The sequence below is a fragment of the Symphalangus syndactylus genome, chromosome 6 (assembly GCF_028878055.3).
Source record: "Symphalangus syndactylus isolate Jambi chromosome 6, NHGRI_mSymSyn1-v2.1_pri, whole genome shotgun sequence".
Lineage (NCBI taxonomy): Eukaryota > Metazoa > Chordata > Mammalia > Primates > Hylobatidae > Symphalangus > Symphalangus syndactylus.
The window spans coordinates 91,707,905-91,729,205 of record NC_072428.2 but is presented as its reverse complement, the minus strand read 5'-3'; the positions used below and the strand labels follow the sequence as shown (position 1 = coordinate 91,729,205).

General features: G+C 39.1%; 1 protein-coding gene across 11 annotated transcripts in view; it reads right to left on the bottom strand.

The window, feature by feature from the left end:
- The window catches only part of MAGI2 (membrane associated guanylate kinase, WW and PDZ domain containing 2), a 1,470,566-nt gene that overhangs the window by 212,799 nt on the left and 1,236,466 nt on the right, over positions 1 to 21,301 (bottom strand). The window lies entirely within an intron of this gene.

The window sequence follows — 21,301 nt, the reverse complement described above, 5'->3', positions numbered from 1 at the left end:
TCAGAGCTGTCTGTCTGCCCCGCTTCATTTGCAGCTCTCAGAACACATGGGCTGTGTGACAACTCTATCTTTGCCCTGCTGGGCCCATTTCTACCTAGAACTCCTACCCCGTCCTGATTGCCTGGCTCGAAGTTACCTCTTTTTAATTCTTATGCACCACCTCTGAAATGCTGTCACCACTCTTTCTCTTCCTGGGAGAACTGACCAATCTTGCCCATGTCCCCCGACTCATGGTACCCTGGCTGCACTCTCATCACAGCACCTGGAACACACCAGGACACTTCATTGTTATGTGCCTTGGGCTAAGTAGATTATAAGCTTCTTGAGGGCTGGGGCAACATCCTGTTTGTCTTTGCATCCCCAGTGCCTACCAAAGTGACATGTATTTAAAGAATGCTTGCTAAGTAAATAACAGGGCTATTTATCCTGAAAAAGAATTCTGTAGTTTGATACTTGGGTTTTTAAAAATTACTTTTGTTAGTTTGAACAATGTATTCTATTTCCCTTCAATGGAAGATAAAACCAGCTCATATTTTAGCATAAGACACATTAAGTAACTTGACTATGAGAAAAATAATAGAGTGGACTGGAGCAAACATTTGCCCCAACCCATCCATTTTTACAGAGGTGGAAGCAGAGCAATTTAATAATGTACCATGAAATCATGTCAATAATTAATGGCAGAATTGGGACAATATTCCTGTTCAGTACCTTATTGTCCTGCTGTGTTAGGAAAGCAAACTTTATTGAGCTTTGACTGTGTGCCAGGCACTGCTTTGGTCATTTGTAGACATTTTATGCCATAATCTCAGCAGATAGGTGCAGCTGCCGGGTTTACAACCCATATGTTGTGTTTACCCCTCCCACCTCTCTAAGGCCACTGTACCTGTACTGAGCACACACATTTCCTCCTTGGCTCACTATGCCATGTTGCCAGGTCACTTTTCTGATCTTTAGCATCTCATGAATTGCCTCCTGAGCCTTCCTGGGTCCTTGACCTTGACTATGCTAACTCCCCTCTAAAGTCTCCTCTTTCCCATCTATGGCTTTGTCAGATTTAAATTCCTAGGACAGGTTCAACAGCCTATTTTTCCTTTGCTAGTGTATTCTGGCCTGTCTTGTGGCATTCTCATCAGGATGACTGCTCCCCGCATGGCAGACCCTTAGTTCTCTTCCGCCTGTTATCCAACTTTCCCATTTACTCATGAAGCAGCATTGTGCCCCAGACACCTCTTTCTCACTATGTGAAAACCATCAAAGGGTTTATTGTCTCAAATTAACTTAGGTTGTGAGATCTCAGAACTGTTTAGAGAACTAGACTAACTTCATTGTTTAGAATGAAAAGATAATTATTTAGCATGATGCTGTGGGAAGCTGAGAGTGGCCAAAACTATGACCAAAAGGTGAAGAAAGAACAGAATAAAAGTACAGACAGAGTAAAAGAGGACATTAAAGCAATGGCCAATTTGATAATTACAAAGATTTAGGGAAATCCATATCGCTCATATTATTCCCATATTCAGAAAATGTGGACAATAGATTATTATTAATGACGGTTAGATAAAAATTTAAAAATATCAACGCCAGGTACAGTGGCTCACACCTATAATCTCAGCACTTTGAGAGGCTGAGGTGAAAGGATTGTTTAAGGCCAAGAGGTCAAGACCAGCCTAGGCAATTAGGCAACATAGGGAGACCCTGTCTCTATATTGCCTAGGCTGGTCTTGAGTTCTTGGCCTTAAACGATCCTTTTGTTTAAAAAATAAAAACATTAGCTGGGCATTGTGGTGTGTGCTTGTAGTCCTAGCTATTTAGGAGGCTGAGGTGGGAGGATCGCTTGAGCCCAGGAGTTTCAGGCTGCAGTGGGCTATGATTGCATGACTGTACTTCAGTCTGGGTGACAGAGCAAGACCTTGTCTCTTAAAAAATCAAACATGCAAAACATAGCTCTTTGAAAAGCGCTGGACATTCACGAGAGGTGAGAGGTTTATGCTGGGTTTAATATGTTGGGAATGCACGTTCTGTGTCCTCTTACACAAGAATGTGCCTGAAATATGCCCCATTTCTAGAGGGTTTCAGTTTAGTAAACCACGGGTTTTATGGGATAGCAAAAAATTGATGTTGATTTCTTTTTCTCTTCAGCAGCTGTTTCAACTCCTGTACACAATCTATCAGTAAGTTCTCTAGCTTGCCAGCTTCACGAGCTCTATGGAGAGAAATAACACAAAACAAGGGAAAATGGAAAACTGCAAACAATAAGTCACATTTCCTGGGTCCCTACTCTGGCAGGCACTTCACATCATGCCATTTAATCCTCACAACAACCATGTGAAGTTGGTTCTCTTACCATCCCATTTTACAAATGAAGTAACTGCAGATTTAGAGATGAAAAGTAACTTACCCCCAGTCACACAGTCACTGGGTGGCAGAGCTAGGATTTTAAACCTACTTTTGAACCTAATGTTCTTAATCATTGTTTGTTTTACTGACCCCAAACACAGTAGGGTTTGAAAATGGCCAAGTGTGAATCTACGAAGGCCCCATTGCTAAGAAAACTAACAGTCACTTCATGTGGAGTCCAAGCTTTGCCATCTGATGCTTCTTAACACATAGGTCCTGTACTGTTGTAGAGAACTTCATGAGCTAACAAATGAAAAGCCAGAAAAGAGAATTTCCTTAGATTAAGTGGGAATTTATACCCAGAACATGGATATTTCTCAAGCCAAAAGGAAAACCAAATAATTAACATTGAGTGAAAAGTGTAAGGAAAAGCAAAAATCAAATCAAACCACACCCATAAAAGTTTACCCAGGGCTGAAGAAATAAACCAGAAAATAAACAGAAGAAAAATTGTCTCCCTCATGAAACATGGTTATGGGGGGAATACTCTGAACAACACAGCTGTCAATATTTCTGTGGATCATAAATAACCTCTCAATTGTCTGGGCAGCCAAAGATGAACTGCTCCTGTCTCTGTTCATACCACAGTTTCTAGGTGTGCAGGTATCACACCCGGGCTTTCATCTTTTAAGACTTTTGAGTTCTAAGCCTGTATGTTTCCTTCTTTACATCAGTCTTCCTTTTAGGAAGATTAGAAAAACATGTATGTTTTCTCACTTTGTTCCCCAGACCATTTGTTCTTTCATTTTTCTTAAAATGCTCTCCACTTTCAAGAGCTTTCTGTACTAAAAAAAAGTGCTCTCACATACTTGACCTATAGGTTTGAAGAACCACCCAGAGACATATTTAAGAGTTAGCTTTGAGAATTCTGAAAATAGAAATTATATTCTTAAAGTACTTATAAAGAGGGAAGTCATAAATAGTGGTGACAGCAGTCCAATTTAGGGGAGAGGATAACTACCTCAAAAGTTCTGAAACTTTAAAGAAATATTAACAAAGAAGTTATGTTATCAAATAGTTCAAAGAAATAGTAACCAATAAACTGAAAATTTCAAAATAATAATATACTAAATAATCAAAAATAACCATTAAAAATGTTGATAAGGACTTAATGAGATAATTTACTTCACCAAAACCATTTACTGTAATGCCACAAGCCTCCCTATTTTATGATTTATGGCCAATATGTTATGTTGCCCCTTTTTTTCATAATGAAAACAGATTTATGGTATAAAAGCTAGTGGAAACCCAGAAGAGAATTTATGCATTTTTGAATCCAAAACTAAAAAAGGAACAGATGAATATAAAATATCATTATTATATTCATCATCATTACTGTCTATTTTTATTAAAGCCACTGCTTTTTCCAGGCACGTAGGACCCTTTTAAAATAAAATTGCTCCATGTTTAAGCTTAAAGACTTGGTACAATTGACTTGCAATTGCTCTCCTGAACATTTATTATCCCTTGGACCAAAATCATGTAAAGGCTTGGACTGCTTGATTCAAAGGCAAATGTTATGGTTACACTTTCTCATTCTCAATTCTACAGAGTACGTATATTTCATTGTGAAATAGAATGGTTTGTTCAGTTGGCATTTTTGGAGTTTTGGATTCATTTGCCTCATCTAGGAATTGGAGTACAGGAGCAATGAACAATGTAGAGTTTATGCAGAAACCAAAGATATTATTTTACTTTCTTTAGGATGATTAAAAGGAAAGTTTTTACCTATGTGACTTGTGAGGTGAGTTATCAGGTTGTGTGGGATAAAAGCTCTCCACTCGTTAGTCTTCATACTCGCTTAGTTTTACACAGTGAGTTATAAGTGCTCTTTTTTTGACCAGGCACGGTGGCTCACGCCTATAATCCCAGCACTTTGGGAGGTTGCGGCGGATAGATCACTTGAGGTCAGGAGTTTGAGACCAGCCTGGCCACCAAGGGGAAACCCTGTCTCTGCTAAAAATACAAAGATTAGCCGGGCATGGTGGCGCGTGCCTGTGGTGGTCCCAACTACTTGGGAGGCTGAGGCGGGGGGACAGCTTGAGCCCAGGAGGTGGAGATCACAGAGAGCCAAGATCACGCCACCACATTCCAGTCTGGGAAACAGAGTGAGACTCTGTCTCAACAACAACAACAACGTAAATGCTTTTTTTTTTTTTTTTTTTTTTTTTTAACCAAATAGTTTTCCTTTTTGTTTTGGAGGAAGTGTATCTGGTAAAAAACAGACATAGTTTTCCACCTTTGTCCTATTTCAACAGTCTCCATTCTCACCGAGGAAAAGCCTCATGGTGAATGGCATTTTTGGAAGGCTATGTCTCTACCGTCACTCAACATCAAGTCACTGAAGATGCTGGGCATTCCTCCATGTTCTCAGGACCCCAGACTGTCATTCGCAACAGAGAAATAGGTCCTGAGGTCTGGCTGCTACCCCCTCCTTCCCTCTGTTCACCTCACCTCCAACTTACACAGAATTGGCTCTGCTGGCCCAGTCCCTGCAGATATCCTGGAAGCAAACTACCTGCCGGCCTGGCTTCTGCACCCTGCTTCCCTGCAGTCTCTCTTTGGGCTATTGCACAAACTGCTCTAAACTCATCAGAGATCACTTGTCAGCTGCAGCAGCCTTTCAGCTTGAATTCTTACCCCCTTATTTTCTGAGATTCCAAGTTTTTGTTTATCCCCGTGAGCAGGTTGCCTCTCAGACCATTGCTAGAAACACTATGCCTTGGTTTATCGTCAATAGAGCCAACCAAGATGACTGTCTAGTGAAGGGCCTTTCCACGTTTAATTTTCTTATTTATAGACAATTTTTTTTTAGACAGGGTCTTGCTCTGTTGATGAGACTGGAGTGCGGTGGCACAATCACCATTCACTGCAGCCTTGGCCTCCTGGTCTTAGGTGATTCTCCTACCTCAGCCTCCCGAGTAGCTAGGGCTACAGGCATATGCCACCATGCACCTGTATTTGTGTTTTTTGTAAAGGTAGGGTTTTACCAGAAAAATGTTTTGAGCACTTACTATGTATCTGGCTCCACGTGTTCACATTTCTGCACCTCAGAGTTTTAGAAACAGAACTGCTTTAGGCACAATTCCAAAAGCAAAATAGCCTGAATATTTCTTGAGGTGAGAGTGCTTTAAAACCAAGCCCATCTTTGGCAAGGAGTGACCAGAGAGAGGTGAATTTCTTTCTAAACAGCCCAGTCCAGACAGCATCCTGGGCATGGGCTTCTTTTCGCCATAGTCCACTTCTCGCTGAGTGATTAAAATATTTCTAGATAAATTAAAATTCTTCTTTTAGTCCTTTGAGTGTCCAAGGCTGATCTTGTTTTCTGCAATTCTTTGCTCCTGCAGCCACACTGTACAACTCCGAGGGTGCTGTTCACGTGATAGATAAGTCTAAGACAGGGCGGTGCTTCTCAAACAATCTCTGGCAAAGACCAGTTCTTAAAAAAATTCAAATCCAAAAGCCAAATATTTGTAAAGAAAATTATTTGAATATTAAAAGAGAAAAATATAAGCCCCTATTTTAAAAATTGATTCAACCGATATAAAATTACTCATGTCAATTTGCCATAAGAGTTTTTAATGCTTAATTTCCATTTTTTATGTCTTTCTTTGAGCACTGGTGACAAGTTTCTGGACCACTCCCAGTCAATATGCCACCCTCACAGGTCTAGGTCATAGATTCTGTGCGAATGGTGCCCCCTACCGGTGTGCAGTGCAGTTTAAATGAATGTCAGAGAATGACTGCAGAAAGTATACAAATGTTAAAAAAAAAAAAAAGAAAAAAAAAAAAGTGGGCAGCAGGAACTTCTCTCAAATGAGGCTTTGGCATGATAGGCAAATTAATGGATTATAGACAAAATACAGGCATTACTCTCCTTATTTCAACTTTATAGCTGAGCCTTGAGACCAATTTGGAGTTGGGACTTTACATTCATGCTCATTAGTGATTCAGTGCCACTGGCAGCGAATGAGACCTTTTTCAGTTAATTCAGATATTCTGGCTGAAGTCCAACCCGAGTAATTGCCTCGGCCTATGTGAATGTCTCCAACCACCGAAATTATACTTCCTCTCTTAAACTACCGTGTAATATCACAGTCTGCCTTTGAATAGCTGCCATTGTAAGCTTTAGAGGTAACTACCTTTTCCTGCCAGGTAAAACAATTTTAAAATGCCACTGTGCGTATGTATGTATATGTGTATGTATTTCTCTATGAGGCTTATGAACATATAAATGGCTTCTCAAGGAAGAAACAGGTAAGTGTACAGTCAGATTGACACTTTTAACAGAACTAGAGTTTCACTGGACATTTGCACAACAAGGCTGAGGGGACCATGGAACTGAGTTTTCTGTAAATCAGATGTGAATGCCAATAATTGCAGGGTTGGGACAGCCATGATTGAATGCATGGGTTTTAAAATTAGATTTTAGTTTGATTATAGATATTTTGTGGGACAGCATCATTAAAAAGAGACTTAAAACAGCTTTAAGAAAAGTTTAGGGCATAAATCTATTCAAGGCTTCCACCCTCTCCACAATTTTGGTGTTTCTATTCTTTTCTTGTACAGTTGGTATAAAAAGGGCTGTAAAAGTATAACTCTCTGAATATTCATTTAAAAATAAAAATAGTTTCTTAGATATTTTTCCTTTTTGGGTCTGATTCCACATTGCTGTCAGTCATTTTTCTAACACATGTTCTTGATATGTTGATAAAACACCTACACTGGTCATCATCATTGCTCATTAGAGTAAGTCTGGACTCTCTTGCTGGGCATTCAAGGCCCTACTGGAGGATCTGTCCCTATTTCAATTACCCAGCATTATCTTGATTACATCCCAGTATGAATTTTCACCAGAGTTCTGCTCATCAAAGAACTTCTCTAACTGGCCCTAGCCCTTCTCACCTCTAAGGTCTCATGACTCACAGAGCTACTCAAAGTGGGAAGTCCTTTCCCCCTTCTCTGTCCGTTTAACCTTAAATCCTTGTCCACCTTTAATCTCACCTTCAGGCGATTCTTTTCCTAAGTTCCTCTCACTTTTATTTGCATCATAGGATTTAGACTTTAAGTATGTCTCTCTTTTAATATATATTGGATATTTCATGTGCATGAACTCCACCTTCCTAATGAAATGATGTACTCTTCACAGGCATGAGTGAAATAGAAAAATATAATTTCCCCCCTTCTTGTTGTACAGAAAGCCTGGGTAATCCTCCCCTCCACTTCCCATTTGTCACTCCTGTCTTCTCTGTCACCTGGGGAAGTTGTGCCATAGAAACACCATACTGCCTTCTTACTCAGGTGTGTGTGTGTGTGTGTGTGTTTTTGTTTTTTTAAAACCCTTAGAAGCATCATTGGTTATTGTGAATGCCTAGACAACAGACCGGCAAAATTTTTCTGTAAAGAGCCAGACAGGCTTTGCAGGCTACATGATCTCTGTTGCAACCACTCAACCCTGCCCTCGCAATGCAAAAGCAGCCACTGAGAATGCTCAAACCAATGAGTGTGGCTGTATTCCAATAACATTTTATGGACATTGAAATTTGAATTTTGTACAACTCCTACATGTTACAAAACAGTATTCTTCTTTTAACATTTTAGGACATTTAAAAATGTAAAAACCATCCTTAGCTCAAGAGCCATACAAAAGCAGATGGTGGACTGAATTTCGCAAGAGCCATGGTTTGCTGACCTCTGACCTAGATCACTGTTTGCTAAGTTGTGGTCCCTAAACTATCTGCATCAGAATCACGTAGGATTATGAGTTTATAGAAAACATAAATTATGGAACCAGTGAAGGAGAATTTCTGAAGAAATGAAGGCTATTAACCAACAGTTGTGGCTCACCACATCTAGAATGGTTATGATGGGTTGGCCTTTTGAGTTAGTATTTGGGAATCAGTAAGCAAGGTTCTAACAGGAAGGGGCAATGATAGAGCAGGTTCCATAGAGACCCATTTTATAAGACTCACAACCCAAGAGGGGCAACATCAACAGCAGAGACTCCATGCTTTAAATCAGCATTTTAGAAATTTTTTAGATGCTGAAAATACAAAACTCAGGGCTTCCGAGTGTTTACATTTAAAATACTTGTTATTGAGAATATCAGTAGATGTGGCAAATCTTTATTTAACTTAGTAAAAGTAGAAATATATTTATGGGGAAGGAAAAAAACACTCATTAAATATAATGTATATGAGACTAAAATGTAAATAAGAAATGATCTTTATGATCCTGCCCACATTGAAAACCTCTGTAGCTGAGGCCTTTGTTACCTATGGTGAATTCCGGAGTAATTATTTCATTATGAGGAAACAGTTTTGAAGGGAAGATATATTTCTTGGATAACTTCATTTACCTAATACACTAGATTATAACATAAACATCTTCTAGGAAGTTGGAGACCATCTGGAATTTCATGCCCACAGGGGCCTTTTGGCCAATGCAAATCAACTGAGGTTGGAATATGGCTCTGCCTAAGCAGAGTAGATTTGATGGTTTCTGATCTATAGACCATCATTACACACATTTTGCAACTTATTCCCAAACTCAAAAGCAATGAATGAGGGGAGCGAATGGGAATGGCCCGTTAACTGGGGACTGTAACTTCCAACACCAGCCAAGATTTATTGAGCACAGCTTTTGCACCAGGCACTATGCTAAGTGCTCTACGTGGATTTTCTTGTTTAGTCCTCGTAATTAGCACACTGATAGCTCCATTAGAGGTAAGGAAACTGAGGTTTGGAGATCCTAAGACACATGTGGCAGATCACACAGGCCAAGTGAACACCAAGATTTGAACTCAGGGCCTGTGTCCTAACAACCACGCTGGGCTGCCTCCCAACACCTTCACTTTGCAAGGAAATCAGGCTTTGGTGGGTTTTCTTTCACTCTAGCTGAGGAAGAAACCACATACTGGGCTCTGTGTGGATTCTGGACAAATGGGTCGAGCTTCACATCAAAAAGGCCAGCACTATGGTGTGGCACTGTGCTAGGTCAGGAGGAGACAGCCCGTGGTCCTGCAAGGACACAGCCTGTGTGACAGCTCTGGATCACTCTGCCAAGGAGTGATAGGCTGTTTTGGTCTTTTACAGTAATATTTGTTTTGGAACCAGTAAGCCAGGTTCCTAATAGGAAGGAACAATGACAGAGAAGGGTCCTTGTGATCTATCTTACAAGACCTCCAACCAAAGTGGGAGACACCAATAGAGGTCACTGCAGGTGTCGTAAGAGAGAGCTCCTGGATTCTGGCAGAAGTGGCCAAGAATGTCAGGTGAAAACTGAGACTTCAGACACAGATTCAGAGGATCCCCAGCCATTCTTGGCCAAGAGGTCCACCAATATCTAGTAAACAGGGATTAGTGACCCACAGAAAAACCACGATTAGAACATGGTTCTAATAAACGTTCAGTTAACAGTGCCTACGTTAACTGTTAGTAAACTACATATATTTGAATCAACATATTCTCCTTTTTTTTTGTCCTTATTAATTTCTCAAGTTAAAGAATGCCTTCAAGTATCGCTCAGGGGAACAGCACTAGAACTAATTAGACCAAACACTGTGCTCATGTCATCATGGCTGATGAGGCAGAGCAGAAAAATTCTCCCTAACACTCGAGGGCACTGCTTTGAATCGCATTAAAGTGTTTTCAGACATTTTGGAGTTAAGAGTATAATGCTACTTTTATAATATGACATTGATAATTTAAAGTCTACATAGGGCATGCAGAGTCATTTTTATAGCATAATATAGTATTTCTAAAGGATGAGAGTGATATGCCCAATTTCAAATCCCTTGCTTTAGAACATGATTTTATTTCTCTATTACAATTCATTTTGTTAAGCATTTTGCCAGAGGTGTATATAAGTTTTAAAAACTTTGTTGCTAGTACTTTTTAGCGAATATGCAATTGTTTTTTTAAAGAATAACTTTTGTCTTACACATGTGAAACTAAGTTCACATTTTTCATCTATCACTCTGATACTTGTTTTTAATGATTTCCCAAATTTCTGAAGGAGTCAACTGAAATTCTAGGCTCACAAACTAAAATATCAAAAAAGACCTCCTTATTTATTGAGACTTTGAGGGGCAGCTTGGGTAATTAATTCTTCTGAGGAAAAAAGAGAAACAATTGAAAGGCCCCTATTTCATTAGCCTGACGCCAGCTCAGATTCTGGGCATCTTTTGGTTTCTGTAAAAACTCTGGAAGTGTGACTTTGCTTCCATGTGACTGGCTGTCTCAGAAGTTGACTTGTTCACAGTTTCCTGATGTGCCTTCCTCAGGCAGTTTTTTAGTGTGTTCAAAAGCATCACTGACTGACTTTCACAAACTCCTGCAATTTAGAGACGTTTGTTGAAGTAAGACTTCTCAGGAGCCTTGGGGAGGTTGGTCTTTAGTAATTTCATAGAAATCTCTTCCACTAAATTAGGGGACTCTGTCACTGGGCCAGGATCAGTCATTCAAGGGTCAGCCTGCATGCTGGAATATGCAAACTTTAATTTGAATATAAATCACTTGGGAGATGATGTTAAAATGTAGATAATGATTCAATAGGGTCTAAAGTGGGATGCACAATGACCTGGTCTGCCAGATACTGAGGACCACACCTTAAGGAGCCAGGTGCTGCCGTAAGGTTAAGTGAGAAGGCTCAGCAAACCTTGCCTGCAGCAGAAAGAAAAGATCTGAGGCAACAAGACTAGAGAAGCTACCTGGTGGTGAGAAACGGTCAGAATATTCCTCCATGGAGAGGAATACTCCTTGGAATTCTGGGTGGCATGGGTTTCGGGATTGTGTGCCTCTCCCCCACAGCAGGGTGTTTTTGCATTCCTGGCCCCTGCGCTCTAAATGCCAGTAAGAATCCAATCAGTACAACAACTGATGAAAAACAGCTTCAACGAAAAACAAATTCCATTCATGCTTTCTTGAAATTAACATGATATCTGACAGATTCTTCATGTTTTATTTCACCAGACAAGCACTGTAACACTTTTATGCATCCCTAAAGGTTTTTTTAAACTGGGCAAATATGGCGACTTCTTCCACTGTATGTTACTGGCACCATCTTCAAATAGCCTCCCTCAAGTTTGCTAACATAAATGAAAAGGTCCTCCCTCCTTCCCTACACCTGAAGTAAACAAGCTCTCTTTTCCCTCACTTGATCCTTTTCCCTTTGTTGGACACAAAGGGAAGTCTTTGAAGGGACTTTAGGCTGAAGAAAGGGTGTAATTTGGATGTGTTGGGAACTTAGAGTATGGTAGAAGTCCAGTCATTGACTGAATAGCTGGACTTGTCTCCTTAAGTCTGCAGTGTAGTTCTTACAAGTATATTTTTAAGGATTTTTACTTTCAAGTCTAACATAGAGGGTTTTTTTCCCCATAATACAACCCCAAAATGACCCTGGGTAGTTACAAACGCACCCCTGGTGTTTGGGGGAGGGTGGGATGGCCTTGACTCAGGAACCATTGTTAAGAGGTACTCCACAAGAAAAAAAAATCCACACAGGCCAAAAAGCAAGGAATCCACATATTTTAAGGTATATTGTTGGAAAGTAGGTAGCTTCAAAAAAAAATTGGCAAGCAAACTCATTAATTTAATAGTCTTTTCTGACAAGGGCAAATAGCTAAACACTGTTTGCTAGACACTAAAATATAATGCAGGTATGAACAATGTAATCTTGCTTGTATCCTCTGCTAATAGGATGATCCTTAGTTTATGAACAAATAGAATTTGAAAGTCATATATGACTGTTGCTGGGTTTATAATTTTTTAAAACTGTAGTATAATTAGGCTAAATAACATGGTTTTATAATATAAAAACATAATACTAAATTTATTCATGTTTTACAATACATGCAAGCAAGGCTATTTGGGGAAACAAATTGTCCCCTCAATTACCAGGTAATTGTTGTGTGGACTCCTAACAATCAGAGATTCGGTGATCATTTGGTGTGTGCGGGTAAGGTGAAATTACTTGATCTAGCACTCCATTTACAATTTATTAAAGGACTAGGCATCTTCCAGTCCAGAAAGCACAATGTGTCTTTCTGGGATTTTCCTGAGAAATTCTGAAGAAAAATGGTAACCCCAATGTTATGACTTAACAACAAACCTGGACCTGAAGAAATGGTAAAGATTCTTACAGGGCTGGTGGGAAAATGTGAGGTGCTGGGACAGTCTTTCTGGAAGAAGTAATGTCTGACCTGAATTCACAAGGATAAATAGAAATTTGCCAAAACACACAGATTTTTAAGATAGGAAGAAATACTTTGCAATGACAAAGAGATATAAAACAACAGCTCTGTGCTACTAGGAGAATATGAATGCCATGAAGGCAGAGATTTTTACATGTTTTGTTCACTGCTGTATTAAGGAGCTTCAAGTGGTATCTGAAACGCAGTAGAGGATCAGTGAATATTTATGGAATGAAGAATGAGTTAATTGCAATGAGTCATGTGAGATGAGGCTAAAGAGACTGGTGTGGACCAGATGATGAAAAATTTGGATGTAAGAGAAAAGTTCTGATCTTTGCCTTCTAGAGGCCATGGAGAACCACGGAGGGGTATTAAGATGGGGAAATAAAATTGTAGAAGTAGATACAATCATGTGGGTGGCCATGATTGTGGTGGTGAGGTTACAGAGTGATAAAACAAAAAGGTTAACAAGCAACACAAGCTGGGAAATCTCAGTTTTTGAGGAGTGGACAAATAATTCATTAAAGGAGTCTGAAAAGAAGCAGAGAACTAGGAAGACCTCTAGAAGATATGAGCGTCCTGGAAGCCATGGGAGGAAAGATTCTGGAAGAAATGAGAAATATTCATTCGACAAATAGAAAGTCAACAGAGAGAGCATTTTCAATAGTGGGATGGAGACTGAAACCAGACAGCAGTAGGATGAGAGGAGCAAGGCAGAAAAGGAAATCAGATGTTAAGTAAAGGCTATTCCTCCAAGAATCACTATCTTTGTGATTTATGGTGGGGTAAATGTAGGCCCATACTTGGATAATCTTTCAAGAAAGTTGGCCCTGGATGAAAGAAAAGAGAAAAAGCCATGGCTGGAGGGGAAAGCAGAATCAAGAAAAAGTTCTTAAAGAATGGGATAAATTAGAACAGGTTTATAGGCTAAAGGTGAGGTGCCTGAAGAAAAAGGAAGTTATAACAGGGTTCATGATAAAGGGAATGTTGATGAAGTGGTTCCCTGAGCCACTAAGAGTGACTTCCTTCCAGAGCAAGGTGAAGTTAGTGTCTTTGAGTAGGGGACCTATAAATTTTCTTTTGAAGCCAGAGGGAAAGAAGAAAGGATGTGCCTAGGTAGAAGGTAGTTTCCTTAGCATGAGGGAGAGAAAATTATCTGTAAGTACTTGGGATGATGGCATATTAGATTAGCTTCAGCTAAATGTGGATCTAATGCATGTATTTTAGTGGTCATGAATGTTTTCATTTTATATTCTTTATGTAAGTGTGCAGATTTACATGCCAAGTGGCAAGTGGGATACAGCAGGCCCTGCAGATCACTTTAGATCACTGGCAAGTGTGGTATGGGGAGTTTTTTGACACATGAAAAAAATACATAACTAAAATGCAGTATTAATCCCAAATTTATAGCCATTTAACTATAATGGATTCATCTATGCTTCCCTTGCTAAATTGAATTCCAAATTTTTAGTGGAAGTATCACTTTGGTGCAACATTTTCCAATCTACTAGCAGAAGATGCTTTGTAACATAAAACTGCTTCTGAACTGAAATGCATTATAATGCTCATTACAACCCACTCTCCTGGAAATACAAAACTGATTTATCTAATGCACTACAAAATTCTCCATAAATGTACCACACAATATGAAATAACGTTAATTAGGAGGAGAGGCACAACATAATACATTTCCTTTAAATTTTAGGGCAATTTGCATAACTTTCATTAATGTGGTATAATAACTGCAATTATTTCCATTTGCACTTTTTGGTAGAATTTATATTCATTATAAGTGTATGGTTTTGTATTCCACAGTATGAAAAATGAACATGACTTTATAAGGCTTTATAGCAAGATACTGCTATAGGTGATTTCATTCATTTATTCAAAAAGTAAGAGCCTACTCATGCAGGCACTGTGATTCAACAGGCTTCATGGCAAAATTTTCAGTTCACCATCTGGAATTCTCTTGTACATAACTTTAATTGCACCCAGTCCGTTTAAATTTCTGCTCTCATGCATGAGCAAAGAACACTCCAACAGCAGAGCACATTTTTGACATGACCAGCATAATTTCTAAAATAAAATTTATTACAGTATAGTGGCAGAGAGTGAGGAATGTGATTTTTTTAAATTTAAGTTTCAAAATTTATAGAACCGGAGAATTTGAGACTTACTTGGCAAATTACTGGTTATTTTTAGATTTGAGTTTTGCTTTTTAAAAAAGTCTCCAATGAAAGACAGATTCCCTCCCTCCACTTAAAAATAATTTGAATAAACTGATTGAACATATTTTACATAATAGTAAATTTGACCATCCTCCTTTAGCTTTAGAATTGTTGGCTGTAACCATTACTACTACTTTTTCTTCTTCTCTCTGACATTTGTTGAAATCCCAAATTTTGCTACTGCCATCTTTTGTCTAAGGTTAGTAAATTTTGGGCTGCATGCTCAAGGAAATTACTACTGTTGATTAGAAGGCGGCAGGAAATAGGTTTATAGAAAAATACATAGTAAACAAACTGTTTGATATGGTTTGGCTGTGTCCTCACCCAAGTCTCATCTTGAACTGTAGTTCCCATAATCTCCACGTGTCATGGGAGGAACCCAGTGGGAAGTAATTTAATCATGGGGACTGCTACCCCCATGCTGTTCTTGTGATAGTGAGTTCTCACGAGATCTGATGGTTTTATGAGGGACTTTTCCCCCTTTGCTTGGCACTTCTCTCTCCTGCTGCCATGTGAAGGACATGTTTGCTCCCGCTTCTGCCATGATTGTAAGTTTACTGAGGCATCTCCAGCCCTGCAGAACTGTGAGTCAATTAAACCTCTTTCCTTTATAAATTACCCAGTCTTGGGCAGTTCTTTATAGCAGCTTGAGAACAGACTAATACTCTATTTTTTTTACAACTCCTTTCTTCTGGAGCCCCCAACTCATAAAATACACGATTGTGCGTGAATCCAGAAACATTGAAAACCCTAGGGTTTTTTTTTTGTTTTACATAAGATGGACATTGCAGGTTATCTTCAATTTAACAAAGGGTAGTTGGTGGCCAGAAAAGTGACATACTCAAAGTAACCATGTGAATTAGCAGCACATATTATACTAGAAACCTGGTATTATGATTCCAGTTAAATGAGTTTTTCCTTATCTAATTCAGGTAAGACTGTATGTTTTTTTTTTTTTTTTTTTTTTTCTGAGTGAGGGCACTATTGTGTGGAAGGATTTACAGTCATACAATTAGCACAATTTGTGGGTTAATTTATAGGGTTAATCTGTTGTTGCCCATTAGTGTTAAACTCCATAAGAACAAGAACTTATCTTGTTAATTGGATGTTCCCATATTTATAACAGCACATGGCACATTTATGGAATGAACAAAGAGGAGGAAGACAGACAAATTAGACAAAGACTCGGTACATGACCAAAGAGAATCAAATGATGATAGGTTGCTTGAAAAGCCCAGACAGAAGTCAGTCAGTAGAAAAATAGTTTTGTTCATTCTTGTATACTCAGCTGCATTATTTGACTCACACATGCATCTTTCTGATATTGTTTTGTGACTGTTCTTCTCTCCCTGGTGTCATAACAGAATAAAATAATTCAACATATATGCAAACCAAGCTCTGAGGAAAAAAAATGGTATGTGAGATACAGTCCTTGTTCTTGAGGGAAATTAGCTACTTTAAATAAGATATTTAAAAGATAGTAGTTTCTCTGAATTGGCATTTCTGTATATCTCCACTAGAACAATTACTTACATTTATATTGATAACTGATGAAGGTAAATGTTCACATGCTCCTTATGCATTTAGGTATGCATTTAAGGTGTTAGAAACTGGGGTAAATAAAATTAGAAACTGAGATAAATAACAGGTTAATACAAAATTGATAATAATTATATCCTGTGTATTAGTCTGTTCTCACACTGCTAATAAAGACATACCTGAGACTGGGTAATTTATAAAGAAAAAGAGGTTTAATGGACTCAAAGTTTCACATGGCTGGGGAGCCCTCACAATCATGGCAGAAGGAGAAAGGCATGTCTTACATGGCAATAGGCAAGAAAGAAAAAGAACCAAGTGAAAGCAGGAACCCCTTATAAAAACATCAGATCTCGTGAGACTTACTGTCACAAGAACAGTTTGGGGGAAACCACCCCCATGATTCAGTTATCTCCCACCAGGTCCCTCCCACAACAGATGGGAATTATGGGAGCTACAATTCAAGATGGGATTTGGGTAGGGACACAGCCAAACCATATCATCCTGTTATACACGTAGATTTACCATCTATAAACACACTACTGCTGTCCCTCTTTCATCAATATTTACAAATGGCCAACAGATATATTTTTAAATAAAACAAATAGATATATTCATCCACATACTTAAGTGATATGTGTTTGCAGAGTGGGGTTAGAATGGCACAATGTACTTTTTGTTGCTTTATGTTATTTTATTTTTACATTTTAGATTCAGGGGGTATATGTGCAGGTTTGTCATATGGATATATTGTGTAATGGTGAGCTTTGGGCTTCTAGTCATGGTTCTTTTTGTATTAAAGAGGTACTGCAGTTTAAAAATTTTTATTTTTATGGTATTTGAGCTTTATGATATCTAAACAAGTAACTTGTCTCCAAGAATCTCCTTGATACAATGAATGCAATTTCGCTGCCTCTAAGCTCCAAATGAAATAGGGTCTAAAATATTAAGAACAATAGCTCCTTCTATTGAAACTTACCACAAACAACAACATTTCATCACTTAACATTGGCACAAATAGGAATATTCTTTTTTTTTATGGATTTCTTGGTGCATGGAATTTTGGTGATAAGAAGTTGATCTCACATGAGTTGAACGGGAGAAAATAAAGATCACCCAGGATAATAATGAAGAGAAAACGTGTATTCTGTCTCATCCCTGAATATATATAAAAACATAGTACATGCAGATAAATGTACTCTACCGATTTGAACATGAAAGAAGCTTTGTTTTCAAGTGACCAAAACACTAATATTGACTTCTTACCAATTAATCAGTTTTTTAAAAATTGAGTTTACTTACAACTGACTGGAGTGGTCAGGTTAGCTCAAAGTATTTGATCCTTTTGCCAAATCTAAAGCTACCTTCTCCGTCCTATTTTACTCAGCACTTGGCACAACTGCTCACACCTTCCATCCTGAAACGTTTTCCTTCATAAGGCTACTAGGACACGGCTTTTCTTCTTCCTCACAAGTTATGTGTTTTTGGCCTTTTGCTGGTCACTTTTCCCCTTCCTGACATTTAAACTTGGAGGTTCCTAGTCCTCAGAATGCTTCTCTTTATTTAAACTCATTTCCTAGATGTTCTCATTCAGTCTCCAGCTTTAGACATACTCCCCACATGCCAGCCATCTGTGCGTGGATGGCTAAAAGGCATCTCAAGCTTGACATGTCCCAGACTGGATTCTCAGTTCCCCATCCTGTCTCCTGTGACCCTGTGCATCTATCATAGTCATTATATAAATAAAGGGCAACTTTGTTCTAGTTTTTTAGGCTAAAATTTTTGTAGCCCTCTGGGTATGGTGGTGTATGCCTGTAGTACCAGCTACTGGAGAGACTGAGGTGGGAGGATTACTTGAGCCCGGGAGTTCGAGGCTAGCCTGGGCAAAATAATGAGAACATGTCTCAAAAAAAAAAAAAAAACTTTGATTTTTCTCTTTTTCTTATATTCCCCATCATGTCCATCAGTAAATCCTGTGGCTCTGCTTTTAAAATATACTTACAATCCATTTCTTACCACATCCACTCCTACCAACCTCCTCCAAGCTTTCTTCACCTCTCATTTGGACTGCAGTGGAAGCCAGCTCGCCTGCCTGCCTGTTTCCATCCTTGCTCACCAACAGTCTGTTCTCAACACAGCAGCTAGCATGAGCCTTTAAAAATATTATATCCTATCACTCCTCTGCTCAGACACTCAACTCGGCTCAGACACTCAAACTCGTTTCATTCAAAGGTGAAACCCAAAGTCCTTTCTCTGGCCCATGGCTACACAAGATTCCACATTACCTGCCTCCTTCTACCTCCAACAATCTCTTGGACTTCTTCTACCATTCCATCTCTTCCTCACTTAGCTTTAGCCACCTTAGCTCCTTGTCATGGCTTGTCTACATCAAGCACAGCCCTGCCTCAAGGCCTTCTGCTTGCCTGGGTAATTCTATCCTGGATATCTGTTGCGGGAAGTTAGGGACCCCAAACGGAGGGACCGGCTGAAGCCATGGCAGAAGAACATAAATTGTGAAGATTTCATGGACATTTATTAGTTCCCCAAATTAATACTTTTATAATTTCTTATGCCTGTCTTTACTGTAATCTCTGAACATAAATTGTGAAGATTTCACGACACTTACCACTTCCTCAATCAATACCCTTGTGATTTCCTATGCCTGTCTTTAATCTCTTAATCCTGTCATTTTCGTAAGCTGAGGAGGATGTATGTCTCCTCAGGACCCTGTGATGATTGCATTAACTGCACAAATTGTTTGTAGAGCATGTGTGTTTGAACAATATGAAATCTGGGCACCTTGAAAAAAGAACAGGATAACAGCAATGTTCAGGGAACAAGAGAGATAACCTTAAACTCTGACCGCTGGTGAGCTGGGTGGAACAGAGCCATATTTCTCTTCTTTCGAAAGCAAATGGGAGAAATATTGCTGAATTCTTTTTCTCAGCAAGGAACATCCCTGAGAAACAGAATGCGTCCCTGAGGGTGGGCCTCTAAAATGGCCCCCTTGGGTGCGGCCGTCTTTTATGGTCGAGCTGTAGGGATGAAATAAGCTCCAGTCTCCCATAGCACTCCCAGGCTTATTAGGACGAGGAAATTCCCGCCTAATAAATTTTTGGTCAGACCGGTTGTCTGCTCTCAAACCCTGTCTCCTGATAAGATGTTATCAATGACAATGCATGCCAAAACTTCATTAGCAATTTTAATTTCGCCCCGGTCCTGTGGTCCTGTGATCTTGCCCTGCCTCCATTTGCCTTGTGATATTCTATTACCTTGTGAAGCACATGATCTCTGTGACCCACACCCTATTTGCACACTCCCTCCCCTTTTCAAAATCACTAATAAAAACTTGCTGGTTTTATGGCTCAGGGGGCATCACGGAACCTGCCGACATGTGATGTCTCCCCCAGACACCCAGCTTTAAAATTTCTCTCTTTTGTACTCTGTCCCTTTATTTCTGAGACCGGCCGACACTTAAGGAAAATAGAAAAGAACCTATGTGAAATATCGGGGGCAGCTTCCCCCGATAGATATCTCTACAGCTTGCTCACTCACTTTCTTTAGATTTCTGCACAGATGTCTTTCCCGGCCACTCTTTCTAAAGGAGAACTGTCTGACAAAGTTTCCAGGAACATACAATGGAGAAAGGAAAGTTCAGTAAATGGTGCTGGTAAAACTGAATATCCCCATGCAGAAGAACGAAATTAGACTATATCTCTCACCATACACAAATATCAACTCAAAATGGCTCAAAGACTTAAATGTAAAACCTGAAACTATAAAACTAATAGAAGAAAACATAGGGGAACAACTCTATGACATTGGTCTGGGCAGTGATTTTTCAACATGACCTCAAAAACCCAAGTAACAGAAGCAAAACTAGACAAATAGGGCTACATCAAACTAACAAACTTCTGCACAGAAAAGGAAACAATTGACACAATGAAGCGACAACCTGAAGAATGGAAGAAAATATTTGTAAACTGTACATGGATAAAGGGTTAATATCTAAAATATATAAGGAACTCAAATAACTCAATAGCAAGAAAAAAATAACCTGATCAAAAAATAGGCAAATGCCTGAGTAGATATTTATCACAAAAAGATATACAAATGGCCAACAGGTATATGGAAATTGTTCAACATTGCTAATTATCAGGGAAATGCAAATCAAAACCACAAGGCAGTATCGAATGGTTATTAGCAAAAAGACAAAAGATAACAGGTGTTGGAGAGGATGTGGAGAAAAGGGAACCCTTGCACACTGTTGATGGCAATGTAAATTAGTATAGCCATTGTGGAAAACAGCATGGAGGTTTCTCAAAATATCAAAGATAGAACTATATGATCAGTAATTCCACCACTAGGTATATATCTGAAGGAAATGAAACAAATATGTCGAAGAGATATGTGCACTCTCATGTTTTTTTTTTTTCCTGTTTCCTAGAACTTTTTTTTTTTTTAATACTTTAAGTTCTAGGGTGCATGTGCACAATGTGCAGGTTTGTTACATAGGTATACATGTGCCATGTTGGTTTGCTGCACCCATCAACTTGTCATTTACGTTAGGTATTTCTCCTAATGCTATCCCTTCCCCAGCCTCCTGCCCCCCTGACAGGCCCCAGTGTGTGATGTTCCCCGCCCTGTGTCCAAGTGATCTCCTTGTTCATTTCCCACCCATGAGTGAGAACATGTGGTGTTTGGTTTTCTGTCCTTGTGATAGTTTGCTGAGAATGATGGTTTCCAGCTTCATCCATGTCCCTGCAAAGGACATGAACTCATCCTTTTTTATGGCTGCATAGTATTCCATGGTGTATATGGTACACTCCCATGTTTATTGAAGCACTACTCATAATAGCCAAGGTAGGGAATCAATGGATAAAGAAAATGTGTTATATCTACATAATGGAATGCTATTCAGCCTTAAAAAAGAATAAAGTCCTGT